Here is a 20,885-nt window from a genome sequence, read left to right as displayed (position 1 = left end):
TAACATTTTTGCAGTTCAATTGTAGAAATTAGAAGTTTATTCAAATCAAATATAAATTTCTTGTGTTTGACCCACAATTTGTCTACAGAATGGACATAATATTAAAGTACCTTGATTATTATGTTTATCTTGTATTCCTTCAAAACAAGGTTTACAAAGTTTTGCATGCCTACATGGAAGCAGAAGCATACATTTTTTGTTTTTAAAACATATTTCACATAACAACCCATCCTGAAGGATAGGTTGACTTTCATCCTCAGTTTCGCTTTCATCAATAGGTGTTCGGTCCAAAACTACTGGGGCGAGATTATTTATTTTATTGGTCATCATCTGGAGGAACATTTTGGGAGTAATCTGTTTATTTGCCAGTTGCTCTGTGAGAATTTTCACTTGCTCATTGCGGTCTCTATTTCGTTTTTTTGGTGGTTGTGAAATTTCCGAAACGCCATCTAAGATCTGTTTCAGATCAACATATTTCTGAAACTCTTGCTGTCTAATTATTTGTAAAAAGTCCCAGAATGAGCCATGCATTGGAATTTGTGCACACAAAAAGCTGTTATATGATTCCACAGCGCTCGTAGTTCGTACACATTCACCATGGACAGAAAATTTGAGTGGACTTTCCTATGGAAATATATATACATATTTAAAATTTTCTGAATATATATGTATGTACTCACTAAATCTATCCATTGTCTTTGAAAATAGTCGAAGAATTTCTCAAATACATTCTCTGATTTGTAATAACAGTTCATGGATGCGTACGCTTCTTGTTTGCACAAATTGAATGCGGTTGGTATATCGTCTGGAGGAAGCAGTGGTAAAACAAGCATCTTTTTAAAAATTCGCCTTGCCGCATCAGTGGTTTTGACAAATTTAGCCAATTCTGAGATGTTGGTTAATTTTCTTCTTAATGCTTGGCAGTAATGGAACCAGCATCCCTTTAGTTGCACCTCAGGATATACCTTTAATATTCCACTTCGTAGGGCTTTCTCAAAGTCTGTGGTAAAAGAGGCGGGTTTAAGGCGAAACACATTTGCGTCTATGAACCGCAGAACGTGTTCGCAGGATTTCTGGGTTTTCTTCGACATAAGTATATATGCAAAAGGGAATACCTGCAAAACTCGGTTCTGAATGTACCCATACGGAAAATGTATGCCTTATTTTAAATTAGAAATTGAGTAATGAATCAAGCCGAAAGATGTTGAAAGCTATTGATCAATAGTCATAGACGGCTTTATATAAGAAAATCGCGCGATTTTCTTATATAAATCCACCGTCTATGACTATTGATCAATAGCTTTCAACATCTTTCGGCTTGATTCATTACTCAATTTCTAATTTAAAATAAGGAATACATTTTATACACATAATAACATCTAACTCAACAACTTACGTGGCGCTCATACCCGATGTATATAAGAAGTAATTGTTTGTAACCGCTTGATGGCACAACTGCAAATGTAGCATCGACAAGATAGTGACGAGAGTCATCATCCATTGTAGAAATTAATTTCGTCATTGGTAAGGAGCAGAATAGGGTGTAGCTAAAGTCTATTTCCAGGATAGTTGTTTGATAAAATGGTTCGTCCGGCGCGCTCTCACACATGCCGTATTGCTTCATGTGTTCGCTGTTTGCAAATAGGTTTATAAATTCCTGAGGAGTTTGTGGAGATTTCGGCATAGCTTGGCTCTTTATCCGCCTCAAGAGCCTCTGCATTTTGTTAAAGACAATTTGATCAGCACTATCCTTAGCATTTCTGCATTCAGCGTTAAAAACAACTCGAACTTTGTTTGCTACCAAGCTCGGTTTGGAAACACCTTCTTTTATTGCAGCTTTTAATTTAAATTGTTTCATTAGGCTTTCCTAGTCGCCATGGTCAAAGTGTCCATTATTTTCTTTTGGTGAAATTCCTACTTCTCTGTTAATAACTTGAAGAAATGCTTTGCAATTATTTTGATAACAAATGTATCGCCTTATGCACTCTCCTTTTTTATTGGTGTATTGAGTTTTAAATTTGTACAATTGTTTTTTCGTCGGCGTATACACTAACTCACAATTGCGGCGAGCGCCTACAACAAACTCAAATTCAACAATTTCACCCATTCTTATCACTAGTTTGGAAACAACTGAATGATGATTGCTATTTTACGCATCAACAACTGATCTTTTACAACTCATTCTTAATAGCTAATATACCGTTATTTTGAAACCAGTTCTGCATTACAACATACCTAGTCCCCAAAATATTACATTTAATTCATTAAATTTTGAAAAAAAAACCCAAAATATTTTTTGGCCGTTATGTCCATTTCGTATGCGGACATAACGCCCAAAAAAATTTGGCGTTATGTCCTATTATTTTTGGGCATTATGTCCGCAGCATCGGGGGACACAACGCCCAATTTGATTTTGGGGGTTATGTCCGGGGTTTGGGCAGACATGACGCCCAAAATCAATTTTGGGCTTTATGTCCGTTGGGCGTTAAGTCAGGTCGCCGACAATTTTCTGTCATAGGCTGTTTTGTTCGTTGAGACCCTCAAACACCAAATTTGAAACAATTCCGGTGAATAATGTCGTTAAAATCATCAAAATATCGAATAATGGGGGGTACCGTTATATGGGGGCTATACATGAACCTACATGTCCCATTTTCAATACCAAAAGTCCTGCTGATATAATACATATTTGAATAAAATTTTATCAAGCTACTTCATTTCATTCGGAAGCTAGAGTGATTTCCATAGACGACAGACAGGCGAGCATCGCTAAATCGACATAGAATTGTATGCAGGTCAAGAATATATATACTTTGTGGGGTCTAGAATATATATTTCGAGGTGTTAAAATCGGAATGACAAACCACATATACCCACCGGACTATGGTAGAGAATATAAAAACTTCAAGATACATGATTTACAAAGCCATTTGTACAGATTCCTCTAGAGCTTAGAAGGCTTTACGAAATTTGATTAGAAGGAGGTTTTTAGGTGACCTGCTGGGCAATTTTGTTTAGGAAGGCCTTTCAAAAGGCTGGCGAATAGTCCGCATAAGGAGAAATAGCCTAAAATCTTCAGAGGATAGAAAATATTCTATGGGACTTCTTCAAAATAAAGTACCACCCAGGTTTTACTTATGCGGATTTTAGTGACCATGAGTGCTGCAAACACGGTACACTTTTAAATGTGATCTAGAAATATTTTCCATACTTTAATGTATTCCTCTAATCGACTTCCACAATGCCTTGGAAAGCCTTCGTAAGGACAGAGACCACTTATTCCTATCAACCCTCCCAAAACAATTTTATAAACTCCATCATTTCTCATAGCCTCAAAAGTTTTATTTTTAAAATTAAAAACACCTCCTTCCTCTCTGTCTGTAAAGTTCAATACATAAAAATGGGGTTAATGGCTCCACTTGAAAACAATTACCATTCAATGTTATCGAATGTCATAAATATTTGAAACACATAATGTAATAATACACCAAAGTTTAACGCGGCAACTATTTAGAGCCATTTTTATTTATTTTTTTTTTTTTTTTTTTGGTTTCTGTATATTTAAAAATTCCTAAACAATTTTCAATAATTCCAATTTTATTGTTCAATTGTCAATTGTTATTTCATAAGCCTCCTTGAAATATGGGAAAAGCAAAAAATAAAAACCTTAAATCAAATGATGGTTGTGGAGATTTTGACTTGAATTGGAATTATATTTTTAAGGGTTGTACGAGAAAAAAAATAGGAAAAATATAAATGTGGGTAGCACAGGAAAACAAAATTTCCAAAAAAAGTTGAAGCCAGTAAAGATTTCACAGATAAGAACGGTTACAAAATGTAGTTCCTCGCTTCATTTCCAGTGCGCAATGGCCACCAAAATCTTCGGATACTAATTCGTTGGAGAGTTAATATTCAAGGTAGAGAATATAAAATTAGAATGATTCATAGTACTGTTTGGTATAATTTTTTTTATACCGAAGTATACACTGAAGGATTCTTAACAAAAATTACTGTTCCTTGGCCGAAAATAGCTTTTTTGGTAAAGAATGTATTTTTAACTTTTTTCCCATGGAGCGAATGAGTGTTGAAGTGAAGTATACGCCAGAGAGACCTTTTTTATTATCAGAAACAATTCGAACAATTTAAAAATTTGCTCCACGGAAGTACGTTCCGCCTTAAATATATTTACTACACGTCATTCTCTCCTACTCTCTGAAAGGCAAAATATAACATTTTTATTACAAAACCCTGTGGTAACTATCTTATTTATTAAACAATACGCCATGAACTCCCCTAAAGAGAACCGATGTCAATCTCGATCCGGCCAAGCCAAAAATTAAACACATTTGCAAGTAAAAAGTACAAAATGTCTACTAACATTCATATAATGTTCGTAAAATTTACTACCAGAAAATATATGAAATCAAGGCCACTATCAAAGCCCCGTTTCTTGCAGACTTTGTCCAAACCTCCTTCTTTTTGTGGCGATAATTGGTATTCTTTTATAATCCTCTGCTACTGAAACTTCTATAATTATTGTAGTTCCATACGGCGTATTAGTGTTGACATAAACAATACGCCATGAATGCCGCAATAAAGAACAAGTTAAAAAGCAGTAAGTTCGGCCGGGCCGAATTTTGAATACCCTCCACTATTTGGAACTAATTAAAAAATTTCAAAAAATTAAATCCATTGAAAATTCTGTTAAAATCTTTAAAATACCTATTATCGGAAAGTTCCGATATATGGGGGGATATACGATATTGTGGATCTATATAGACAAATCTATGTGTGGGGGTAAAGTACTCACAAGGAACTCCTTGTGTGGATTTTCAGATAGTTCCATTGGGAAATGTGGCTAAAATCATCCAAAATCCCGAATATCGGGGCTACCATTATATGGGGGATATACGATATTGTGGACCTATATAGACAAATACCTTTCAGGGGTTAAAGTGCTCACAAGGAACCCCCATGTGTGGAATTTCAGACAATACCATTGGAAAATATAGATAAAATCATCAAAATACCGAATATCGGGGGTTATATGGGGGCAATACGATATCGTTTACCTATATAGAGAACTCTATGTCAGGGGTTAAAGTGCTCACAAGGAACCCCCATGTGTGGAATTTCAGACAATTCCATTGAAAAAAGTGTGGCTGAAATTATCAAAGTTCCGAATATCGGAGGGTACCATTATATGGGCTATATACGATATCGTAGACCTATATAGATAATTCTCCTCCGAGGTATAAAGTACCCACAAGGAACTCTTTGTTTGGATTTTCAGAAAATTCCGTTGAAAAATGTGGGTAAAATCATGAAAATACCGAATATTGGGGGTACCGTTATATCGGGGCTATACGATATCGTGGACCGATATAGCCCATCTTCGAACTTGACTTGCCTGCAGACAAAAGAGAGATCTGTGCAAAATTTTAGGTTCCTATCTTAATTCGTTTAGACTGTAGCGTGATTACAACAGACGGACAGACAGACGGACGGACGGATGGACAGGGCTAAATCGTCTTAGAATTTTACGCTGCTAAAGAATATATATATACTTTATTGGGTCTGACATGAGTATTTCGAGGAGTTACATACGGAATGACAAAGTTAATATACCCTCCATAGTATGGTGGAGGGTAGAAAAAAGAGTTCCGCTATCTAGAACCCCAAAAGTGGATTCAATATTAATTTAAAATTTGTATGTATTTTTTACTTAATTAATTAAATATTTTTCAATTTATTTTAATTTTGAAAACAAATTTTTCTTCTGATCAAAATTAATTTTTAGGACTCTGGTTGGTATAAGTGTTGTCGTTAAGTATACGCTCTATGAAACCAATTGGTACAAAACAATTGTAGAACTCATATCATATTAAACTTATATATCCTAAAAAATATATTTCGAACCTGCTATCTTGAAAAATTGTACTATTGTATTTTGAAAAATTTTAAGTAGATTCCGATGACATATTTCAATGGACTTTTAAAACACTTCAAAGCACCCACTTTCATGTCGTCATTCAATATTCAAATCAATATGGATATTTAGTTTTTTTTAACATTTATTCAAAACGATTTCGTTTATAACAAATCTAAAGGTTTGGAATACCACAAACCAGACAATAACGAAATAAATACCAAAAAAAAAAAAAAAAAAAACTAACGAAAATAAACCAAACTATACAATATCATACATTGTATAAATTCCAATACAAAAACAAGAACAACAAAAAAAAATAAAACAAACAACACAAAAAAACAATAGCGTCAATCGTGTATATTAAAGCTTTAATATCCTTTTTATTACATTTTTCAATTTAGCCGGTATTGCATGTCGTCGAATCGTTTTTAAACGAAAACAACAACAACAGCAGCGGCAACAAAAAAACATGTAATTGCCGCCCATTAAAATCATGTCAACTAATGCAAACGCTTTAGGGCAAAACCAGATAATGACACAAGAACCCAACAACAACACACACACGGAGACAAACGAAATCACACACACACCCGCTCACAACGGAATACCACAGCAAAGGCAAAAACAAAGGGATAAACCATACACTTTGTTGATGGAATTTATGCAGGTGGAGAGGGTGTTGGGTTTTAAAAAAACGAGTCCCCTTAAATGATGTCTGCATACCATGCCACTTTGAGTTAATAAATATAAGTTGTATACGGTTTAGACATATAAATATACAAACTTATATACATATATTAGTATGTACTAACAGAACTTATGGGTGACCAGATGGGGGGGTTAGGAAAAATTTTATTTTAAAATATAAATAAAAAATACTCTTTTACAATGTGGCGTATAAGTTGTGTCACAAAGTATACGCCAGAATATCTTAGTTTAAAAAAGCCTTTGGGTACAAAAATGTCTATAAAAACACATAGTAAAACTGTAACAATACAACCTAAAATACATGATAACCCAACGTTATAAGTGACCACTTTGAGAAAAGGAAATCCTGTCAAAATTTGTTGATATTTAATAACAACATGGCAGAAACATAAAACCAATTTGAAATCTGAGCTACTCTTTTATGGGGCCTATTCCAAAAAGTGGACCAGTATGACCCATTTTCCGAACCACTAATTCCGGATGTAACCCAAAGATCTCTATCGAATTTTAAAACTCTATCCTAAATATTGAGAAATATATCACAAACTAAAGAGACCTCTTTGTAGAGGGTGCGATGAAAAGACTGCAAACAACTTCAGACTGCTGTCATTTCTAAGCCACTTGTCCGACAGCTGTTAAAATTATTCCAGTGACAGCTCATTATATTGTTTACAAGTTTGGAAAAGCATTTTGGTGAGAATTTTCCAGAAAAAAAGTTATTCGTGATGGAATTCAAGCGTGATAGAGTGCTTTCTTTATATTTGACTGCAAACCCACAAGTGGCTATCGTTAGAGCACTCCAGCATTTAAATGTGAATAATACTTTTGTGTCTCGTACCAACGCTCGTTACTGTGATACTGGCGGCGTAGCCCGACCTCAAAGAAGTGGACGGAAGAAAACAGCAACATCAGCAGAAATCATTCGAAAAGTAAAAGAAGCGACTTGATCGAAACCCGCATTGCAGTGGCCGAAAATGGATCGTGGGCTGAACATATCGTAATATTCCATTCGGCAAATATTGAAAATGAGCTCGGGGTAAAGCCATTAAAATTCCAAAAAGTGCAAGAACTTACACCGCAACTGAAAGAAAATAGACTCAAAAGGTGAACTGCCGAATTTGGTTTTCTTCTAAGGAAAAACATTCGTTGTCCAGCAGTTTGTAAACAAACAAAATGATCGTGATTACTTGCCAAAGAAGTCAGAACTCAACGGCCGGACATGGTGTTGGCGTGGGCCGCCATAACAGCCGATGGTCGCTGTCTGCTCTTATTAATCGACGGCATCAGAATAAATGCAGAATATTACAGCGAAAACATTCTGGAGGGTGTATTAAAGCCTTGGGCACGCAAACATTTTGGCCGCAGACCTTGGACATTCCAACAGGACTCAGCAGCATCGCACTCAGCACACGCTACCCAAGAATGGTTACAAAATGAAGTTCCTCGCTTCATTTTCAGCGCACAATGGCCACCAAAATCTCCGGATACCAATCCGTTGGACTATTGTGTCTGGAGTATTTTTGAAAGCAAGGTTGGCACTAAAAAATACCAAAGTATCGATCACCTCAAAGAAGCGCCTCGCCGGGAATGGTCAAAAATACAACAGAACAACATTTGGGCATTTTTCCACGGTTTCATTAGCCGTTTGAAGGCCATTATTAGTGTCGAAGGTTCCAATTGGTACAAATCTAAACTTATTCTAAAATTTTATGCTATTTGCGATATGTTTTGCTTTCATTTAATAAAATTAAAAAAATGTAAAAATTATGGAGTTTGACTTTTTTGCAGTTTTTTTCATCTCACCCTGTATATATTATCATTTATATTATTTTAGAAAGAAGAAGAGACTCTTTCTTTGGATGATAGCTGATATTCTCTTTACAATCCTCTCAGATTTATAATTCTATAAATATTGTAGTTCGATGTGGGGTATAAGAGTTGTCGTAAGCAATACGCCATCAACGAAGAAGTAGCTTATTCGCAATCTGAATCAAAAAGAATTGTCAATGAAACATACAAGAATCGTTTTAGCTCTAAGGAAGACCTAACTGGCAATCGCCCTGAAAAAATGGTCAGGTGAAATAAATTATAGTAAAAAGAACTGAAATCGTTCTCCATTTGGGTGGATAACAATAAAAAGAGATCTTAAAATCTACCAATTCAGTAGATGTTATCCAGGTCAGTATATACCCCTTTTCCATAGCAGATGTTTGCGACATTTCCTATGAAAACACCATTTTCTGTTTTTTGCTCTTTACCTTCTTTTTCTCTGGCCAGTGGTTGATATGATTTTTTACAATCCTCTCCCATTTTATATTTGTTAATTATTAAAGGTCCATGTGACGTATTAGAGTTGACATGAACAATACGCCATGACTTCCTGGAGAAAAAAAAACGGAGTATTTTTGCAGACTAGGAGCACAAATGTTCTTTAAAGACCGAATTTGAAATATATATGACCCTTGTTCAAAAATTCCGAAAATAAAAATAGTTCTGCAGCAGTTGTTAATTGTTTAAGGTCCATGTGGCGTATTAGTGTTGACATGAATAATACGCCATTGCTTCTTAGAGAAAAAAACGTAGCATTTTTGCAGATTGAAATCCAAAATGTTCTCAAAAACCGTAAAGATGGGCTCTGAAGTCCAAATTTCGAATATATATGACCCTTGTAAAAAAAAATCCGAAAATAAAAATAATTCTGCAGCACTATGTAACGTATTAGTTTTGGTATACAGTATACGGTATGAAAGCTATGTGCCGTTACTGAAGAAGACCAAATGTACTCAAAGGTATAGCAAAATGTACAAAAACATGGTTTTCTCAAAAGATGTTTCGATGTCCCTTTGTAAAAATTGGATGAGATTAAGGTAAGACATACGCCATGGAGGTCGATATGAGCCCTTAATTCGTTTGTTTTTTTTTTTTTTTTTTTTTTTTTTTTCATGGAAACACCTATTGCATATTTATTTCTCCCCTCTCTCTCTCTCTCCCTTTCTCTCCCTCTTTCTTCATCTCTCTTGCCTCTCTCGTGGCTCGTATTGTAATATTTTGTATTGCATTCCTTTTTCAATTGTAACAACTATAATTATTACCTTATCTAAGGTGGGAGTTAAAGTCCTTTGTTGCAAAAAAAAAAAACATTCAATTCCAGCAAATCTTCATAAAACAATTTTGCCCCATAGTTTTAGTCACCATGACCTGTCATGAATTATACATATTTAAGAGGAGTTCTTTTGTTAAATTTAACAAATGCCACAAAAAAATTCTTTGAAAAAAATCTAGGCGGTGTGAGGGAGAGTTTAAATCATTTCCGTAGTATGTTTGGTATAAAGGGTGGCAGCTACCGGAACATTGTCGTGAAAAGTATTTAAAGTCTAAGTTCTACATAAATAGCAGCCATAATGACTCTGGTGTTAACATTAGTAACAAAAAACTAAAATTGGTGTTTCTCTATGGGAATTCGAAAAAAAAAATAAATAAATAAATACAGTGGGTTAAATTTTTTAGGATTTGGAAAAAATTACAGCCGGATATTTATTACAGTTTGGCCAAGATGACTATTTTTTTATGTCTATTTTTCTATGTTCTATGTTCTATTTTTTTTCTCTTTTCTTTCTTTTTTTTTTTTTTTTTTTTTTTGATTTTCAAAATGTATATTCAGAAATCCATTGGGTATCACAAATCAGAGATGGTAAACTGTTTTTGCAATTGAATTTGACAAAGTAAATTTCAGAAAAAAAGACATAGTTGGATATTATTATCTGAAGTGGAGTTACCTTGAATTAATTGTACCATAGTATGTTCTTCACTTCTCTAAGTCTTCATATTCACATTCAAATCGTCATATTTTTTATGGTGTTAACTTTTAGGAGGACTTACTGCTATCAATTTTATGTAGACACAAAATACCTGCAAGGAGAAATAAGAGAATAAAGAATTATTAAAAAATTGTTTTGGAAAAAATTTCAGATTTTTCATTAAACTGACTATTAGAAAAAACAAGTAAACCTTCACCATTTGGAAAGATTTTTCGCAATTTTCAAAAAAAAATTAAACCCTTTAAAAATTCTGTTAAAATCTTAAAAATACCGACTGTAGCCGTTATATTGGCATCAATACGACGACCTGCATGTGGACCTGCACAGACAATTTTCTGTCATAGGCTGTAATATCCTCACGAACTCCAAATACCAAATTTGAAAAAATTCCTGTGAATAATGTCGATAAAATCATCAAAATACAATTTTCTGCCTTAGGCTGTACTATCTATTACGAGCTTCAAATACCAAATTTCAAACATTTCCGGTGAATAATGTCGCTTAAATCACTAAAATACCGAAAAAAAGGAGGCACCATTATATGGGGGCAATACGAAAACGTGGTCCTACATCACCCATTTTCAATACCAAAAGTCCTGCAAACATAATACACATTTGAGTAAAATTTTATCAACCTACTTCTTTTCGTTCCGAAGCTAGATGACTTCCACAGTCGAACATATGGATAGACGGACGGACATCGCTAAATCTACATAAAATTTAATGCTGGTCATGAATATAATACTTTGTGGTGTCTAAAATGTATATTTCGGAATCAGAAAATTAATATACCCTCCATACTATGGTGGAGGGTATAAAAACACATTAGTTTTACTTTTCAAAAAAAGAACCCACTGTGCCACCTGCCAGGTATTTGACCGGTCAGCCTACCAGTCGGTCACTCAGTTCATTTCGAAAGTCATTTATCGTTGTTGTTAACGTTGCCACCCTCATTTTTTTCCATCGCCGTTTAAAAGCCGGAAAACAAACTTTTAACATTAGGTTAAGGTGTTCACCTTTCACCACTGCTCCACCCTGCCCTCAAACTGGCCCCTCCCCCTCAAACTATGGCCACTGAAACCGACGACGAACGCCCACATTCAAATGAAATATTAATGTCAAAAGTGATTTTTAAGTAAGGTTTATGATTACGTTGACATTTTTTGTTCTTGTTGTTGTTGCTGTTTTGTTTTCCAACATTTTGAAATGTGTGGCAAGCAACAAACTTCATTTGCTGGTGGACGACCATGCAACACAACAAAGTAACCACGGCCAGCCGCGTGGAGCAAGTTACGCTACCTTGGTGCGCTAACGTGTCATTAAATTGTCATCAGAAATTTATTGAAATTCTTTACATTTTTTTTTGGGTTTTCACGAGAAATAAGGTAATACGGAAACTGTAAAAGTATTTAAATGTACCGCGGGTCCCAGAAAATGCAAAGTAATTTAGAGTTTTGTTCTTCCTTGTTTTTTTGTAATGAAGATACTAAAATTGCTAAAGAATTACAAGTTTTAAAGATATTCAACGGAAAATACCCTTAATTGCTTTAGTAACATTTTGAGAATTAATTGCGGAACTTGTTACATACATTTCTTCATAAGCAAATATTAATATTAATTCCGAAGGTCATATGGTGTCCTTACGCCATTGCCATCAATTTTACGCAATTAAGCATTCCTTTGTAATAAATCAATAAAATACTAAATTTTATGCCGTCATAAATATTTGTATTAATTTTCAGGGTCAGTGGGTGCGTATGATTGTTGTCGTAGAGTATACGGCATGGTATGTGCGGGGAAAGAAATAAATAAATACCAAGGAAATAGAATAAGAGTAAATTTGGCACTGAAGGTATATTTGAGTAAAACTTTCACATATCAGACATCTTTGAAAAAATAAATAAAAATCTTCTTGATTATTGTTCGATGATCCTTGACAAAAACTTATATTTCCTATGTTGGTCCCCGGAACCATGTTCTTAATATTACGAAATTTTTGATTCGCTGGTTATTAAAAATATGTTAGAAAATTAGTCTATTAGTCCTTAAAAATGTTTTCTGCAAATTCTGGCTTGCTATTTGATAGATTATATAAATACTCTAAAAATACACAAATAAATATCTGTTTGTCCTTGAAAAAAATGCAGTGATTTGATAATTGAGCCTTTACGCCTTCAAAATAATTTTAAAATATTTTTGATTTTCTGCTTTTTATAAAAAGTCACCCAAAGGTCTTCATAAAAACACACGATTTATTTTACAGGTCCCAAATTAAAAAAATCGACGAACATTTTATCTTGATCCTTAAAAATGGTCTCTAACATCATTGTTTTTTTGTATATTATTTTTATATATCCGATGATCACTGAAAGTTTTCCAAATTTGAAGAAGTCGTGGTCCGTGTAAGACATTAAATTTGTTTTAAAAGTAGTCTTTGAGATACTAAAAAATTGTCTCAAAAATTCTTCTTTGAAGGGACGTGGGTTTTTGAAAAATTGGCTTTCAAATCCATTTTAAAAAGGCTGTTGGTCTCCAAAAAATCCATAATATCCCCGTCTGAAATACAGTGAGTCTTTGAAAAAATGTCTTTTTGACCCACATCAGAGAGACTGAGGGTCCCTGAACATTTTTTTTTTTTTTTTTTTTTTTTTTTTGTAAAAAAAAATAATTCTTTAAAGGGCTTCTTAAAAACTCATCTTGAAAAATCCACTCTCAGTTCTTAATTATTCTTTAAGAAATCCAACCTTAAAATACTATGGCGACTCAGAAAAATTATCTTAAAAACATTTAGAAAGAGTTAGCCTCAAAAATGCACCCTTTAAGCTCTTTCGGTCCCTAAAAAAATGTCCTAACATCATCGTCTGAAGAACGGTGAGCTTTTCAAAAATCTCTTTGAAGTCCATACTAGAAAGACTGAGGGTCCTTGAAAAAATGTTTTAAAAATGGGAGGGACTTTTTGTCTATTAACAATTTTTTAAACTTTTTTTGAAGGGCTCTTATTCCTTGAAAGTATAATCTTGGAAAATTCACTGTTGGTCTCTGATACAATTTTTTTAAAAATCCAACTTAACAGGACTCAGGAAACTCAGGAAAATTATCTAAAAAATATTTTGTAAAAATCCACATTAAAGTTGATGTGGGCCCTGCTAGTCTTCAAATGCACCCTTTAAAGACTGTGGGTCCTTAACAAAAACGTCTTAAAAATACTTTGAAGGCCGTTGGTCTTTAAAAGAAAGCTCCAAAAACTCACGTTTATAAGCCTGTTGGTCCTTGAAAGACTGTGTGTCTTTGAAAAAATTAATGTAAAGCCCAAGTTTGAGTAATAAGGTAATCGAATTTTCCAGGTTTTTAGGACTCATGATCCTTAAAAAATACTTCCATAAGAATCCAGGCTTGTCCTTCAAATATTTTGTTAAAGAATTACTTTTAGAGGACGTTTAGTCCACATTCGGAGGGCTGTTGGTCTTTCTAATATTTGCCTTGAAGTGTATATGGTGAGGAGGTTGTTGGTACTTGAAATATTTTTAGTAAATAATATAGTCCTGATATCAAAAATCCAAGTTGAAGACCCTTGTTGGTCCTTCAAAAATATTTCTAAGATATCCGATTTTGAAATATTGTGAGTCATAGTTGAAAGGATTGTTTGTTCTTCTGAAACATTATTATTAAAAAAAATCGGTTTGGGGTGACTGTTTTCCTTGAGAAATCAAGGTTTGGGGAGTTGTGTGTTCTTAAAAAAATGTCTAAAAAATCAATGTTTGGAAGAATATTTATTCTTGAAATATTATCAAGAGATCAACACTCGGATGCCACTTGGTCCTTAAAAATGTTCCGTAAAAAATCCAGGTTTGTAGGGCGTAAGCCCTTGAAATATTTTGTCATAAATAAAAGAATAAAAAGCATACTCTGGAAGAAATCCACATTTGGAGGGCTGTACGTCCTCGATTTTAAGAGCTTTTGTTCATTGAAAAAATATTTAAAAATAATGGATGGGAGTACTGTAAGAGAGATACATTAAAAAAAACTGTATCTAAGGAGCTCATGATCCTTCAAAAATTTCTTAAAGACAAATTCTTAACAAATCCAAGGATAGTAAGTCCTCAGAATGCTGCTAACTCTTGAAACAGTATTTAAAAAAATAAACATTGGAAAAGCTACTGGCCCTCGAAAAAAAAAATCATTTCCAGAAAAATTTAAAGAAATCTACATTGGAAGAGAAAAAATTTCCAAACAATTCGCATTTTATTTTCAATGTCCTTCAGAAAATATCCCTAAAACTGCGCATTTGTACCCAAAAAAATCCACTATTGATGAATGGTATGTCCTTCAAAAATATCCTTCAAACCGCAAAAATGTGAAGATGAACACAAAAATCATGTTCGGAGAGCGGTTTGTCCTTTGAAAAAATATTTCTAAAAAATCCGCATTTGATAAGTTTTATCCTTTCAAATACACTTCATTTTTTAAAAATTTTATCTGAAATTCACATATGAATATCTTCTGGCTCTCATAAAATATTTTTCAAAATCTTTGTATGAAGTGCTAATGATCTTTGAAATTATATGGAGAATTGTCCACATTCGTAAGGATGTTGGTTTCAAATAGATTTCCCTATAAATTATGGTTTGGAGAGCTGGTTGTCCATGGAATTATACTAACAAATCCTAGTTCTTAGGGACGATAGATCCGGATAAAAATCCCTAAAATTTACATTCAGAGGATAATCCTCGAGGCCTTAAAGGAAAAAAATTTAATATATTAATTTTAAGGGTTTGATAAACATGCAAAAATATTCGTTAGAAATGTAAGTTTTTACAACTTTTGGTCCTTATAAAATATTCTTAAAAAATCAGTTTGACAGAGTGTAAGTCTTTTGAAAATATTCCTAAAAAACCAGGAATGCTTTTTATCCCTAAAAAAATAACGATTGGAAAGCCTTTATTCCTTAAACATTATGTTTTAAAAATTGTGCAAAAATATTAAAATGAAACACTTGGAGGGCCGATGGTCGGAAAGGATATTTTATAAAATCCGCCTTCTTAAAAATCACTATATAATGTTTTCGGACGTCCATTAGTCCCTTGTTTATCGCGAGTTTCCATTCCAAAACTGTTGTTTTTAATTTATTTTATCTTATCTAATATTATCTATTCCATTCCATCATTATATATGAATATGATTTTAAGATTTATGGTTACATTGATCTCTCGCTCTCTCTCACCAAACATGATTGCAGTCTTTGTTTATTCAAAGGCATTTGTCTTAATAGAAGTCATAAATTCTGACTTCACTTACACAGACACACGCACACACAAAGGCAACTTGATTCATAAGATTCATTTCATTACATTTCCTTCCTACTTCATTCTAGTTCCTTTGCCTTTCCTATTACCAAGATACACACACACACTCTCATTTATCTCTCTCTCTCTCTCTCTCTCCCAGCTCAATAATAACGAATTAGTACTTATACATATAATATCAAAATAAAATCTAACAACAAATAAACCAAAACGAAATCGAAGGAACTTGAAAGGAAAGAAAAACAATGGCACTGGCGTTAAACTGAGAATGGGACTAAGACAATTTACAACAAGCAGGAGCGGTAGCAGAGGCTGAGGCAGTGGTAGCATCATGTGAAAGCATAATTTGATTGCTAACAAAAGATGTTTTTTGGCAAAGCTCTGGCCAACAAAACCGAAAGCAATATCGGAAATGACAACATTTATTATCAGATACCAAATTGCAGAAAGAGAGAATAAAAAATAACAGAACAAATTCAATGGCATCCAATTTCAATGGTGTTGAATGCGAAAACAATAACAAGAACAACAACAACTGCCACCAGACAGAGTGCGGTCACAGTACAGAAGGGCTAAGATTTAGAGGAGATCAAAAAACTCAAACTTATCTTTTTTGGAAATTTGTTTTATTATAGAGAGAGGGAGAGAGAGAGGGAGAGGGAGAGAGAGAGCAAAGACGGAAACGGAAATAGCAGCGAATCTCTGTTGTTTCATGAGAACAGTCAAAGCAATCGACCGTTTAAATGCTTTTGTTGCTGCTACACATATCGGCTTTATGAGCTGTATCTTGTCTGTGCAAAACAGACGGCCGACGACAAGTCAAGTGAAAATTTCTTGTCTTGGGGTAGGGAACGCCAGTCACACTAAGTGTAATAAGTGGAAAAGAATTAAAGTCATAAATTAGTTTATTTAAAATGTTTGCATTTGTTTTTCTGGGGAAAGGGGAACGAAAAAGATACTTTGTTGAGAAAAGAGTGACAGAAAATGGGAAATGTTGAAGAAATTGGGAATATAATGAAAAATATAAAATAGAAAGTTCTACAGGCTCCAAACGTGATTATTAAAAAAAAAAAAAACATAAAATAGTGGTGGATCTCTTTAATATTTTTGCAGACCGGATATAGTCCACATTGCAATTATGGGGTATATGCCCTTTTTTCTGGCCATAACCGCCATAATAAAGTGAAGATTATGTTCGCTTCCAAGAAGGATATAGTCCCCATGGGGAGTATAAGCGTTTACCGTACGGATTATGTCCGAAAAATAATCGGATATAATTCTCAAAAAAATAAAAAACGGCTAAAGTTGAGTTTAGGTGCTATGATCGGAGTGACATAACATTTTTATCACAGGCACATATAAGAGTTTTAAAGTTTAGTAGAATTATGGACAGCGGAGCCGTTATTGGACATACCCCAGAGGAGAAATTCTCAAGACCCGTTGAAGGCTGTCCGCTAAAAATAGCAATAAAGGTTAGGTACATATTAGTGGAGAAAATCTGAATGTTATGATTTTTATCACTAATATCTCCGGAACTACAAGAGATATCATCGCACTTAGAAAGAAGTAGAGAAGTGTATAGGCCACAATGAATTATATAGTTCTTAATACGCCATAATGGGTTCATTTTCGATATATGACTTGTTTTTTAAGGGTTTCTTCCTACTAATATTAATACTAATATTTCCAGAACTACAGGAGATATCATCATATTTGGAACCATTTTGAAAATGCAAGAGTATAGGCCACAATAAGGTCTGTAAATCTTAACACCCTATAATGGGTTCATTTTGAATTATTAGGGGTTTTTAAGGGGTTTTTTATCCGGTACAAAATACCAATTGTCTTGTATTGCTTCGGAACCGGTTCAAACAACCCACATATGACCGCTTTTTGGGTAGGTATTTAGATAAACTTGATACCCATTTAGATATCAGTTATGTAGAACCGGGTAAAATCCGGTTTTTTATCCGAACTTTCCGTCGAGTATTTCCCTCACGAAAAATGACTTTGTCGTTATTAGGTTCAAAATACGTACCGATTTATGTCCCCAACCGTTTTTGACCCAATTCCCATTATTATGGTCGGTACTTTCTGGGGATACTGTAGGCTACAAGATCTTAATGCCCCATAATGGGTCCACTTTCGAATTATTAGGGGTTTTCAGGTCTTTTTTTCGGTAAAAATACAAATTTTCTTGTATTTCCCCGGAACCGATTCAAACGACCCACATATGACCACTTGTTGAGTAGGCTTTCAAATGATACCCATTTATATATTAACTTTGTAGAACCGGGTAAACCCCAGATTTCTTATCCGAACTTTGAATCTAATTACGAAAATATTACCTTGACGTAATTAGATTCAAAATACGTACCCCACAATGGGGAACCCAATAATGTCTGCAATCGTTTTGGATCCAATCGCCATTATTATGGCGATTATGTCCCCTACTTTCTGGGAATTTTCACCGATTTTTTCCCCAGAACACATAGTGGATTTATATACCACCCACCATAGTATGGAGGGTATTATAAGTTTGTCATTCCGATTGTAACACCTCGAAATATACATTTCAGACCCCACAATGTGTATATAACCTTCTTCAGCATAAAATTCTATGTCGATTTAACGATGGCCGTACGTCTGTGGAAATCACTTTAGCTTCCGAACGAATTGAAGTACGTTAAGAAAATTGTATTTAAATATGTGTTTCGTCTGCAGGACTTTTGATTATAGCCCCCCTATATAACCTTATTCGGTAATTTAAAGACTTGTGTCACACTTTTCACCGGAATACTTTCAAATTTCATAATGATAGTTCGTAATGGATATTACACCCTGTGAGAGAAAATTGGCTATGCAGGTCCAGGTCTTCGTATAGTCCCCCTATATAACTGTAACTCCCCAAATTTGGTATTTTGATGATTTTAGTGACATTATTCACCGGAATTGTTTCAAGTTTCGTTTTTGAATATTGTAATGACCTGTGACAAAAAATGCTTATGCAGGTCCATATTATCGAATAGACCCCAATATAACGGTGTTTTTCGCTATTCTTTAAGATTTTAAGGGAATTTTTAACGGATGTTATTTTATTTTCATTTATTTATTTAATTATTTATTTATTTTAATATTATTATTATTTATTTATTTATTTTTATTTATTTATTTATTTATTTGTTTATTTATTTATTTACAAAAAAAGCCCATTGAGATCTAGTTTAGAAAATGGATTTTTAATTTTGTTAGCGGCTAAAGTGGATTTAACAAATATAGTTCTCAGTATCCCATTTCTATGATTAAAAAATCCTTTTTTTTAATCCGAAAATCTCCTTTTTTTTATTTATTTATTTTTATTTTTTTTTTTTTTGGATTTCAACTTCCTTCATCTTCCATCACACCAAATCCACTTCTAAATCCCTTTCATCATCCCCTAGATTTACAGGCATTTTAAGCATCTTAGACTTCTGTGCATTTTTTTTTTTTTTTTTTTTTGGCGATTTGTTTCCTATCTAAATTCAGGAGACCCTTGCCATTTGCTTGTCTCACCGCACTTTATATATTTTCCGGGCATATTTTTGGATTTGCTACTGTTGTTGACTTTTTGTAACAGCATATTTTTAGGCTGTTGACATTTTTCATAATAGATTGCCAAAAAAAATCAAATCTCTCCCTTGCTTTTAAAGGAGACACTATCATTTATTCATTCGCGTTTGTGTGTCGGCATTCGCCAGTGGTTTTTGGGGTTTTGCTTTATTTGTCTGCCATTTTAGACGCTGGAGCGTCAGAGCAAAAAAAAATTTTGGTTTTTATTTCGAGAAGTGAAATATGTTTTGAATTTCCTTCCTGCCGGAGATATGTGTTTTAAAATAAAAAGGGGAGAGGGTAGAAAGTGGTGAGGATTTGAATGGGGAAGGAATTATCAGAAAAGGTCATTGTGGAAAGTAAATTTTAAAACTGTAGTTTCCGAACGAAATTAAGTAGATTGATAAAATTTCACTCAAATGTATTTTATGTCTGCAGAACTTTTGGCGACATTATTCACCGGAATTGTTTCAAATTTGGAATTTGAAGTTCGTAATAGTTACTACAGCCTAGAACAGAAAATTGTCTGTTCAGGTCCACGTCTTCGTATAGCCCCCATATAACAGTACCTCCCCATATTCCGGAATTGTTTCAAATTTGGTATTTGAAGTTCGAAATCGATACTACAGCCTATGACAGGACATTGTCTGTGCAGATCCACGTCTTCGTATAGCCCCCATATAACGGCACTTCCGATATTCCGTTTTTTGATGATTTTAAAGGCATTATTCACCGGAATTGTTTCAAATTTGGTATTTTATGTTCGTAATGGAAACTACAGCCTATGACAGGAGATTGTCTGTGCAGGTCCACGTCTTCGTATAGCCCCCATACTACGGTACCTTCCAATATTGATGATTTTAGCGCCACTATTCTTTGGAATTGTTTAAAAGTTGGTATTTGAAGTTCATAATGGATACTGGCAGGCTAAGGCAGAAAATTTTTCTGTGCAGGTCCACATTATGGTATAGCCCCCATATAAGAGAGTACCTCGCTATATTGATGATTTTAGCTAAATTATTTACCGATTTTTTTTTTGCAAGCTTCGCATTTGAATATTGTAGGTCCACGTCGTCGTTTAGATCCTAATATGACGGCTAAATTCGGTATTTTTTTGATTTTAACAAAATTTTTAGGGGATTTTTTTTTTTTTTTTTTGAAAATTGCCAAATTCATTCCAATTGGCTCCACCATTCAAAATTCGGCCCGGCCGAACTTATAGCTTTTTTATTTATTTTTAATTTTGTTTTTCCCCGTTTTATCATACCTCCCCTCCGTTTGGAAAATTGTTTCATTTTTTTGGCCCTAGTGCCAAAAAATTAAAACCCAAACAATGTTTACACTTCTCTTTTGGCATTTTGCATTTATTCTTCCATATCCACCAGTCTTGAGCCTTGCCAAATATTTCCCCCAAAATATTCTCGCAAGACTGGGTAAGGAAAAATCCTTTGAGAACACAAATATTTATTGTCCATTTCTTCTCATAATCATATTTATAATCGTAATTCATTTTATCATCAGATCATTTGCGAATTA

General features: G+C 33.9%; 1 protein-coding gene across 1 annotated transcript in view; it reads right to left on the bottom strand.

Moving 5' to 3' along the window:
* LOC101901103 (B-cell receptor CD22) overlaps positions 1 to 20,885 on the bottom strand; it is a 533,140-nt gene that overhangs the window by 422,217 nt on the left and 90,038 nt on the right. Inside the window, exon 2 of the mRNA XM_059123997.1 lies at positions 10,417 to 10,549. The gene's annotated coding sequence lies outside the window, so the exon portion shown is untranslated. The remainder of the gene's footprint in view (positions 1 to 10,416; positions 10,550 to 20,885) is intronic.

This window comes from Musca domestica, unplaced genomic scaffold (assembly GCF_030504385.1).
Source record: "Musca domestica strain aabys unplaced genomic scaffold, Musca_domestica.polishedcontigs.V.1.1 27, whole genome shotgun sequence".
Classification (NCBI taxonomy): domain Eukaryota; kingdom Metazoa; phylum Arthropoda; class Insecta; order Diptera; family Muscidae; genus Musca; species Musca domestica.
This window is presented reverse-complemented; position numbering and strand designations above follow the sequence as displayed.